A 12196-nucleotide genomic window follows, 5' to 3' on the forward strand; every position below is an offset into this window, starting at 1 on the left:
CCCATAGGCATGAAACATGTTGTAGAAGAAGCAAATGAGTGCCACAATATGAAATATATTTATACATTGAATGCTCTTACTGATTACTAAGTGGAGTCAAACATGTTGCTTCTAGGAATAGAACATTATGATATGGATCTTTCTTACAAAATATTATTGAGGCTTTATGTATAGGACACAGTGGTTGTGCAATTTATGTTCGTGTAAAACTCAATATTCACATTTCTGACCTCTTGAAAAAACTTGTTTTTGTGGATTGAGCTATGTTATGTGCACAATTACCTAAAATGCTTATTTGTGATTATATCTTTGAGGATCTAGCTAGAGATGGGAAATTGATGCAAGGATGGTGGTGATGATATTTGTTTCTTGACACAAAATCTCTCAAACTAGGCTAGGCTTCTTCCAAGCCTACCTAAGCATAACATATGCTATCCCTTTCAATTCTCTAAGGTTAGAGACAAGGTGAATGGCCTATTCCTTGTGCCACTTTCACCTATTCTAGTTCTATCTATCTACACCTTCACAAAATCACATAAAAACCCCCTTACACCTCACCACACAACACCTCGATCACCTTGCACCTTCAGGATCTTTATCAACACCATCTCCCTATAAGCTTCCAAAGGAATTAAGTCACTGCCAATACAAAACCTTCACTATTCATAAGGTTCTAGACACCTTAGAGATTTCAAAACACCAATACAAACTACTCTATCTCATAGCCTACCTTGGAATGTAGGTTAAAACTCAAATCCCTTAAATCATCTACCAATACTAAAAGTAGATTCTAATACCTTTTACTGCACCTTTTTTTTTTCAATTCCAAAATTTGAGATTCTAACTTGCTTATTCAAACATAAAATTCGAAGACTTAGGCTATGCTATTAGGCATACAATCCTCACTCAAACTATAACTCTTAACAACCTCAATCAACTCTACCAAATGAACTTACATACTTCATTACCTCATTAAAGTCTTTCAAAATGCTGATGTTCGGCTCCCAATTATTGAGAAGATCTTTAAATTGTCAAACCCTTGTATTGATGAGAATTTTATTGTTGATTACTATGTTTGGCTTCTAAGCTCAAATATCCTACCTTTCCTTCTCTTTCAAATGCTTATTTAGTGTCTTATGAAAAAAAGAAATCTTCCAACAAACATGCAGACCACACACCAACTTTTGCCACATTTTCTTTATTTTCAAATTGCTAATTTACTGTTAATGTATGCAGCAACAACTTGCTGATTTATGGGCATCTCCCTTACAAGGAACAAGTTAAGGTGTTAACTTAGTAAGAGGACAAATGAGAACAACTATGGGAATTTTTAATACCTTCCACTATCTCCACAAATGAGAATTTGCAATCATTATCACACCATATTCTGAAAAATTACAAAATTTACTATCTAAATAGCACAAATGAGAATATGCAATCATTGTCACACCATATTCTGAAAAATTACATAATTTACTATCCAAACAACAAGTAATGTATTCTTGGTAATAATATTTAATGATAACATACAAATGTTTTATCAACCACCGAAGTATTATGCTCTTCACTTAAAACATGAAATTGGTCAACATGACCTTAATTTGAACACCTAATAACAGGATATGAAACAACTAGGTCATAATCTATCAAGACTTAAACCATACTAAATAAGATTCAAGATTCCATGGGAGATGTTCAGAGTGCTCGACACCATAAATTCTTGTTGAAGACATGGAATTTAAACAAAAATATTAGGTTGATGGATGTCTTCAATTGCCAAGGTGTAGGATGGTGCAAAGTTGAGAAGAAATGATGGTGGCATTTATTCATCAAGCCTTGTATACAATGATTTTTAAAGATGTCATTACAACCAACTAATTATAAAATAGTCAAAGAGAAGAGTAGACATGATTTTAGTCGGTGAATTTCACATTTGGCATTTGAATTTTTGAGGAGTTTGAGGGCATTTTTAGAATAAGAATAAATGAAAATCAGATTTTGGACAAAATTCAAGACTTTAAAAATCATAAATTCAAGCCTAAAGAGGTGTAAACTTGCAGATCTAGGAAAGAAAATTAGAATATAAGGAAATATCACACAAATATTAAAGTGGTTAACTCAAATTCTATTTCTACTCTTAGCATTTCATTTCATGTGGTAGATAATTTTAAAGCACATACTTGATGATAAGAATAGATGACCATCAGTCCATCCTACTCTCCCGCTACACAAATATTGAGTTGTGGAGAGAGATAGAACCAAACCTTGTAGTTAGACAAATAAGTTGTTCCAAGACATTATTTTCATTTAAGTTGTTCTATTGTAATGAAATGGGTAGATGTTCACTATCATTTGTCAAGATTCATATTTTGATCTTTATGGTGGAAAAATTCTCTGTACAACTAGGTAGTATGTTAGTTAATTTCAAGATGTTGCTAAATTAATAATTTTTTCCATAAGTTGAAATCAACTTGAAACAAGAGGGAAACCAAGATTATGGATTCCAATAGCAGAGTTGCCTTGGTCTTGGTAGTCAAGATTTAGGAGCATGCAGATAGTCTAGATTCCAGTGAGAGGCATTTCAACGAGCTTGGCTACAAGTAAGATATTTGAAGAGAAATGAATTTTTTCAAGACTAAATCATGACCTTTGATTTCCATCGAAGTGCATAAATACTAAATCATTACCAACTAGATAGTAGTATTTGGATGTTACCCTCTCCCTAAGGTTCACAACAAACTTGGTTCTCAACTAGGCTTTAGGGACACTAGCCCTCAACTAGGCCAAATAGGGAAAATTAGAGAAAATGCTTTAAAGGGTTCAAAAAAAGACCTTTTTTGTCATACTCAGACCTATCCCACTAGGATTCATCCACTTTCAAGGTTCAAACACCACCAATAGACCTAGTTCCCAAATCTAGGCCTAGGAATCCTAGTAGGTCTATTTCTAGTTTTCAAGGGTTAACTCCCAAACTCTCCAAACAAAGTGGAAAATAAAATAAATTTTTGGATACCATTTTCTAGACTCTTGAATATCCCAAAGTCTTATGGGTTGATCCTACTCCAGCATACCCAAACACCAACTAGGTTCACAATCCTAATAGGCCTAATTAGGCTAGCTTTCCAAAGCAAGTGCCAAGAGATGGGGTTATAGAATCAACAAAACCACTTGGAACTCTTCCTCACCATGCCAAAAAACAAATTTTCCCTTCCCTTGGGTCACAATGACAAGTTTGGGAGTTCTAGACCACTTCTTTAAAACACGGTTGAATACATGGTGATATTCAGCCTAGGGCCTGCAAGAAAAAATAGAAAACCGAATTTTTTGCCCTTGAAAATATTCCATATATGAAAATACTCCCATAACTTGCTTCCCACCAAAAATTAGTCTGGTCCCACCATTGGGTTGCAAGTTATAGCTCCATGAATGCAAACTAGTCATGTTACAACACTAATTAGGCAACACTTAGTAAAACAACAATAACTTGCACAAATGAATAGATAAAAACTTGAAACCAAATGAAGATGAAAGGTGATTAAATATCTATCCAACCATATCACTCTTTCACATGTTATAGTCTATACACATCTGTACAACAACAAAAAAGGAAACTGGCAAAAAAATTAGGTTTTATTGCTCCAAAACACTTCAAATCCGTACATCCAATACCACTTTAGGTATGTACGGTCATATCATACATATATATATATATATATATATATATATATATATCCATCCCAATGGTTATAACACATTTCAAATGGTGGTTGCAACTTTTACATCTTTAAGCAACAAACTTGCAAAGTTGTCAACATTTTTGCAATTTTGCTTGACAACTTTTGCAATTTTTTGCAATTTTTCACATTTGACCTCTTAAACACTTGAAACTAACCAAATGATTCTAAGGACCTCTAAAATAATCTAGGAAACATGAAAATCCCTTTTTCCTTGAAAAATCAACTATTTTTCACATTTTTGACCCCTTGGTTCAATTTGGCACTTAGGTTTATAATTGACACCTAAAGTCCAATTGACCTTATATCTTCAGTCTTATTACAAAATTTTGAAATCTTGTACCTAATTTCCAACTAGGATATCTACCAATTTGCCTTGGTGCCCTGTGCCAAAATTTAATGCATTTTCATGCACCCAAGCACTCCAAACTTGTCCATTTGGATGATCATTGGTGTAGGGCACCAAGGAAAATATATAGGTATCATCCTAGTTGTGAATTAGGAACAAAGTTGCAAAATGATGTAATAAGACCCAAGATGTGAGGTCAATTGGACTCTAAGTGCCATTATAAGGCAAAGTGTTAAATTGAAACAAGGGATCAAAAATGAGCAATATAGGTGATTTTTCAAAGAAAAAAGGATTTTTATATTTCTTAGAAGGTTATAAAGGTCATTAAGGTCATTAGGTTAAGTTTTAGGTGTCTAGGAGTTAAGATGTCAAAAATTGCAAAAGTTGTCAAAGAAAAATTGCAAAAATGCTAACTTTGCAAGAGTTTGGGAATTGGTGAAGGGTGAAGCATTTGGAAATAAGTTATTTTAGTGTTGCCGAACCTTTTCCAAGTCATAGAAGTGGAATCAAGTGAAAAATGTGAAAATTAGACTTTTTGTGCAAAGTTGCATTGTTGAAAGTTGTAAAAGTTGCTCAAATTTGCAATTTAGTGGAAAAGGAGTTGTGGGATCGAACTGCCTATTCCATTAACTTTGTGTGGCTGGGTAAACCCTATCCCCAAACTCATTCCATCTCATTGAGTGCTTGAACATTCTCAGGGATGACGAACTAAAATGTCCCTAAGGGTCACTAAATGCCACAGGGCAATGATCTTTGACGGGGCATATCTTAGAGCTCGTGTGAGGTATGGATGCAATTCTCATTCCTATAGGACCATGTTGTAGAGATCTACAATAAACTCTCTCTCTTTTTTGGAGATCTTACTCCATTTTAATTTTGTGATGCCATCTCGAGTGATGCTAAAACTTGTAGTGTTGACTAGTACAAAGTAGCCAACTACCAAATCTCTCTCACCTTTCGTCATGGGATCGAATTGTCTATTCCATTAGCTCTAGGTGGCTAGGTTAACCCTATCCCCAAGCTTGTCCCATCCCATTGAGTTCTCAATGTTCTTGAGCATGCCAAACCAAAACATCCCTAAGGGTCACTAAATGCCATAGGGTAGCATTCTTTGATGGGGCATATCTCAGAGCTCGTGTGAGGTATGGATACGATTCTAGTTTCTATAAGATTGTGTTGTAGAGACCTATAATAGCCTCTCTCACTTTTTTGAGATCTTACTCTGTTTTGATTTTGTGACGCCATCTCGGGTGATGCTAAAACTTGTAGTGTTGGCTAGTACAAAGTTGCCAACTACCAAATCTCTCTCATCTTTCTTCATGGGATCAAACTATCTATTCCATTAGCTTTAGATGGCCAATTAAACCCTATCCTCAAGCTCATCCCATCCCATTGAGTGCTCAAACATTCTCGGGCATGCCAAATCGAAATGTCCCGAAGGGTCACGAAATGCCATAGTGCAAAGATCTTTGACAGGGCATATCTCAGAGCTCGTGTGAGGTATGGATGCGATTCTAGTTTCTATAGGACCATGTTGTGGAGACCTATAATAACCTCTCTTTCTTTTTGGAGATCTTACTCCATTTTGATTTTGCGATGCCATCTTAGGTGATGCTGAAACTTGTAGTGTTGGCTAGTACAAAGTTGCCAACTACCAAATCTCTCTCACCTTTCATCGTGGGATCAAACTATCTATTATGTTAGCTCTGAGTGGCCAAGTAAACCCTATCTCCAAGATCATCTAGTCATGTTGAGCACTCAAACATTCTCGGGCACGTCGAATCGAAACGTCCCTAAGGGTCACTAAATGCCATAGGGCAATAATTTTTGATGGGGCATATCTCAAAGCTCGTGCAAGGTATGGATGTGATTCTATTTCCTATAGTACTATGTTTTAGAGACCTATAATAACCTTTCTCTCTTTTTGGAGATCTTACTCTGTTTTGATTTTGCGATGCCATCTCGGGTGATGCTAAAACTTATAGTATTGGCTAGTACAAAGTTGCCAATTGCCAAATCTCTCTCACCTTTCATCATGAGATCGAAATGTCTATTTCGTTAGCTTCAGGTGGCTGGGTAAACCCTATCCCCAACCTTTTACTATCCCATTGAGTGCTCAAACATTCTCGGGCATGACGAACCAAAATGTCCCTAAAGGTCACTAAATGCCATAGGGAAACGATCTTTGATGGGGCATATCTCAAAGCTCGTGCAAGGTATGGATGCAATTATATTTCCTATAGAACCATGTTGTAAAGACCTATAATAACCTCTCTCACTTTTTGGAGATCTTACTCTATTTTGATTTTGCGATGCCATCTCGGGTAATGCTGAAACTTGTAGTATTGGCCAGTACAAAGTTGCCAATTGCCAAATCTCTCTCGCCTTTCGTCGTGGGATCAAAATGTCTATTCTGTTAGCTCTAGGTGGCTAGGTAAACCTTATCCCCAACCTTATCCCATTCCATTGAGTGCTCAAATGTTCTCAGGCACGCTGAACTAAAACATCCCTAAGGGTCACTAAATGTCATAGGGCAATGATCTTTGGTAGGGCATATCTCAGAGCTCGTGTGAGGTATGGATGTGATTCTAGTTCCTATAAGACCATGTTGTAGAGACTTACAATAACCTCTCTCACTTTTTAGAGATCTTACTCTATTTTGATTTTGTGATGCCATCTCGGGTGATGCTAAAACTTGTAGTGTTGGCCATTACAAAATTGCCAATTGCCAAATCTCTCTCACCTTTCATCGTGGGATTGAACTGTCTATTCTGTTAGCTCTGAGTGGCTAGGTAAACCCTATCCCCAACCTTTTCCTATCCTGTTGAGTGCTTGAACATTCTTAGACACGCTGAATCAAAATGTCTTTAAAGGTCACTAAATGCCATAGGGCAGCGATGTTTGACGGGGCATATCTTAGAGCTCGTGTGAAGTATGGATGCGATTCTAGTTCCTATAAGACCATGTTGTGGAGACCCACAATAACCTCTCTCACTTTTTGGAGATCTTACTCTATTTTGATTTTGTGATGCCATCTCGTGTGATGTTGAAACTTGTAGTGTTGGCCAGTACAAAGTTGTCAACTTCCAAATCTCTCTCACCTTTCGTCATGGGATCGAACTGTCTATTTTTTTAGCTTCGGGTGGTTAGGTAAACTCTATCCCCAAGCTTGTCCCATTTTGTTGAGTGCTTAAACATTCTTGAGCACGCCAAGCTGAAACATCCCTAAGGGTCACTAAATGCCATAGGACAACAATATTTGATGGGGGATATCTCAGAGCTCATGTGAGGTATGGATGCAATTCTAGTTCTTCTAAGACTATGTTGCGAAGACCTACAATAACCCCTCTCACTTTTTGGAGATCTTACTCTGTTTTGATTTTGCAATGCCATCTCGGGTGATGCTGAAACTCGTAGTGTTGGCCAGTACAAACTTTCCAACTGTGAAATATCTCTCACCTTTCATCATGGGATCAAACTATCTATTCCATTAGCTAAGTGGTTGAGTAAATCCTATCCCCAACCTTGTCCCGTCTTTTTGAGCACTCGAACATTCTTGAGCATGCCAAACTAAAACATCCCTAAGAAAGACTATGTAAAGTGTTACATTCCAAGTAATGATTTGTTGGGATGTACGTCATAGACTAAGGGAGATGGTATTCATGAAGGGTTTTAGATAAAAGGCTACTATAATTGTTAAAACAACGTTAATGATAATCAATGCATAAGGTAAAGGCATTACGAAGGAATGAGATCAAAGGAAAATATTGAAGGCAACAATAGTGAGTGTGATGAACAAGTTTTTAAACCTTTGTAGTAGTGTAACGATCAATATCTCTAAAAAAACTCTTAAATATTTATCAAAATGCTAATTTCCATGAAAACAATGACATGGTATTAAACTTAATATTTGTGTACATTTCTAGGGCTTTTTGGTAGGGTTAAAGAAAGTGGAATCATTTCCTATGTAGATGGAATAAGTAAAAGAATGTCAAGTGGAAAAGTATGATCATGAGCATCTTTAAAATCATTTTGACTTTTCTTTCAACTAAGCACAACAATAGTGCTCAGTCCAAACAAGTGAAAAAGTACATGTGAGAAGCCTATGTAGTAGTTATGTGCAAATGGAATAGAGGTGTCCAATTGAGATCAATGATTGATTAAGGAATAATGAAAAACCTCTTAAAAGCTAGTTTACTACTATATCACATAGATTATAGTCACATGGTAAAAAGCATGGAGAACCTTTATGGTAGAGGTATATAAGAACTAATTTAATGGATCATATGATAGAAAATTTAAAAAATAATAAGACATAGTGAGACAACAATCTTAATAAATCTAGTAATCATGTGTAATAGAATAGAAGACATTTAGTACTATTTATAGTAGGAGTAATAAATTAAAATTTTTTGAGGATCTTTTAATAAAACACCTAGTTCTGTACGTGCAAGATGACTCACAATCAAATACTACAATGAGTTGTAAAGTTGTGAGTTAGTTCATAAAGGGATAAACACAAAGGAACAATCACAGTTCTAAAGCTATGAAGAGGAGCTCCAAATGCCATTCAAGTGGTGGTAGGTTGGTAGTTTAAGGAAACTTATTATCTACTCATATTTTTTCAATGTTGAACTCTATTAGAATAAATTTACAAGTTTCACCTAGCATGAACTGAGAATTCAACAAAGGCTTTAAAATATTTTTGCATACATGTCAGTGCACTAGTGATATATGATGATTTTGAGGCTACACTATATCAATATATTATTATATTGTTACGATGAATGGTGATCTAATGAATAAGAATCTAAAAAATCTAGAGGTCCAAAGTTGTGCAATTGTCATAGCATTAGGGATAAGACATTGAAATAGTGAGGTTTTCCTTTTGGAGAATGTGACAGTTATAGCATTATGGAAATAGTAGTGTTAAAGAAGATGACAATAGGCACTCCAAAATTCATGGCCTAAATGAGCAAAGGGATTCCAAAAGATGTCAAAACAATGAAGTTCATGGTTGTCTTATTAGTGATGTGAAAGATTATTTGTATAGTAGACAAAATGTAAAATTCAAGAAGTTAAAGAACAAAAAGGTTTAGGAAAGTAGTTTGCCACAGATGAATGTGGGACATGCATCCCATTATCTCAAAGCATTGGCATAATACACTTTTAAGGATATTAATTCCATGAAATTAGAGCCTTAAGCTAGGAGACATGGATTGAATGAGGTCAAGCAATAGATGTATGAAAGCTCTCTATAATAGCTAAAAAACATTAGATACTTGCAACCTCTATATTCACCATGCATTAGTTATAGTTTGTGACCAAGTTTTGAAAGGTTTTGTAAATTTATTCAAAGATACCTGTTTGCTGCTAGTTTTGGAGTTGTTTATCATGAAAGGGCTATAAGTATTGTCTCCACCATGGAAATTCCATGGTATTTTGGATTTCAATGCTACAAACCCTAATGTATTATATTATTCAAGCAAGGGCCTTGAAAGTGAGTGCAAAGAATTCTTTGACCAAGCCGTAGGCGAGCTAGGGAATGCCCGGCTAGGGACTGTCAACAAAGAAAGAGCTCTTGAGAGCAAAGCTTGAAAAATGAAAAATTTCCCTTCTGAGAAATTGAAGAGGGTTATGAGGAGGTTATAAATTGTGGAGGAGGAGTCTTGATGAAGTGTGAAAGGTGTCTTAAAAGTGGGGACAATAAGCAGCCAAGAAAACCCTACCAAACCCTCAATTTTGCTATTTTATTTGTACAACCTATATGCATCCTGAGACCCTAAAAATCCTTGAGCATGGGTCCTATGTATCAATTTTTATTAAGGAAAAAGGTGTTTAAACTCTAAGAAAAAGGAGCTATTGGCCCTAGAAATCTGGGTGGAGGCCTAATTAGGGGCTCTCCTTGTAGCCCTTTTGTGAAGAAATCTTGAAATCGGGTACAAACCCATTGTTGTTATCCATTGAAGCATAGTAAAAGTGTTCCAATAATACCTTAGGACATCATGGAAACATTTGTTGGATTGGGAAGTGATATGGTACCCTAGTAGACCTATAAAACTTTTGGAGGGATACTGTTCCTAGAAGAGTAAGGGAGTGATGCTGCAAGTTTGGATCAGTTAACCTAGTGAGGAGGTTGGGAAAGGTCAAGGGATGTTATAAGTAGAAAGAGATCCTATAGACCACATAGGTGTGTAAAAACCACCAAGATCCACATATAATATACAAGGTTGCATGGGGACAGGGGTACTTGGGGTACTTAGGGTACGGGTATAGGTACAAGTATAGGTACAACTATTTTTTATAATAGGGGACGGGGGTACTTGGGTATGTCAAACATTATTTTTAATTATACTTTTATATTTATAGAAAAAAATGAATTAATGAGTCATGACAATGATTTTTCAATCAAGAACAGTGATAAAGTTTGCAAATGTAATGTATTGTTTTCAATTTCAGATTTGTTATATGTTTGTAATAATAATTTATGATAAATGTTTAGATGCATAACATAGAAGGTAGGCTTTAAACATGAACATGAAGATCATAAATCATATGACAATGACATATTGTAAATGATAAATTTCTAGCTCTAACACTGATAAAGTTTATTGTTGATTAATATTTTATCAAAGTTTCAAATTGATTAGGTATTGAATTAAGCTTGATAAACAAATAACAGAGAAAGAAAAATTTAAACATGAACAAGATCATAAATCATATGACAATGACATATTGGAAATGATAAACTTATGCTTAAACAGTGATAAAGTTTATTGTCAATAAATATTCTATCAAAGTTTCAAATTGATTAGGTATTGAATTAAGCTTGATAAACAAAGAGCTGATACACAAACAAAAAATTGAAAAAAATAATCCAAAATCTCAATCAAGATCCTTAGCTATGATGCTCTCCACCGAGTGCCCGGTACTTGGGTACATGGGTACGAGTACCAGGGGTGTGGGTACAAGTACCCATGCAACCTCATAATATATTATGTTAACCAATAATGTCATACATGAACAAACAAATAATATATTATGATAACTAATAATGTCATACATGAACAAACATATAATATATTATGTTAACCAATAATGTCATACATGAAGGAACATATAATATATTATGATAACCAATAATGTCATACATGAACAAACATATAATATAAAATGATAACCAATAATGTCATACATTAACAAACACATAATATATTATGATAACCAATAATATCATACATGAACAAACATATCATATATTAACCAATGATGTCATGCATCAAATAAATGTCATACATCAAATATAAAATGTCATATATACATCAAATGTATATCGAATATGTTCACTGACATAAAATCCAAGATATATGTTCGTTGATGCCTATACATGTATGTCTATCAACTATATTTTCTCCTTCCCACAAGTGGAAGGAAACAAATCTCTAGAGGTCTTTGATCGTCATGTGGAGGGAGATGGTGTCGATGATGGGGTCTTCCTCACACACTTGCTTGTCCTCTTGTTGAGGCTCTTCTCTAACTCAAACTGATAAAAACAAAGTAGATATGAATCAATAATTATTATACATTGAAATACAATATATGTACACACAAAATTAATTATTTCCTTACTACCATCAAATAGTCACTCTGCAAGTCCACCTCGAAGGCTCGTAGATGATCGGGTGTAACAAGACCCTACAACAATTCAATCAATATAATCACTTATAAATAAAATTAGAAATTTTGATACTAACTATTATAAACAAAAATTAAAACCAGGAAATTTTTTTCATACCTCAGTTAATGGCTATGAACTAGCCATAGTTGCAGCCACTCCACGATTGATGGATTGCCAAAGATGAGGAGTCCCAGATGGCAAGAGCTACATGTCATAAAATTAATGTTACATGTAACATGAAACATGAAACAAATATAATCAAATAAATTAAATTAATGTGAAACAAATATACCTCTACGAAGCTTGTATCATGTCTAGGCTCGGAGTCTGTAGTGAATGTCAACGGTCCTGTAGAGAACTGATGGATATGCATAATTTTATTTGTCAATCCTTTATATGATTACTTAATAAATATATGTATTAATTTAAATGATT

The sequence above is a fragment of the Cupressus sempervirens genome, chromosome 9 (genome assembly GCF_028749045.1).
Source record: "Cupressus sempervirens isolate cs-2001-9-10 chromosome 9, ASM2874904v1, whole genome shotgun sequence".
Classification (NCBI taxonomy): domain Eukaryota; kingdom Viridiplantae; phylum Streptophyta; class Pinopsida; order Cupressales; family Cupressaceae; genus Cupressus; species Cupressus sempervirens.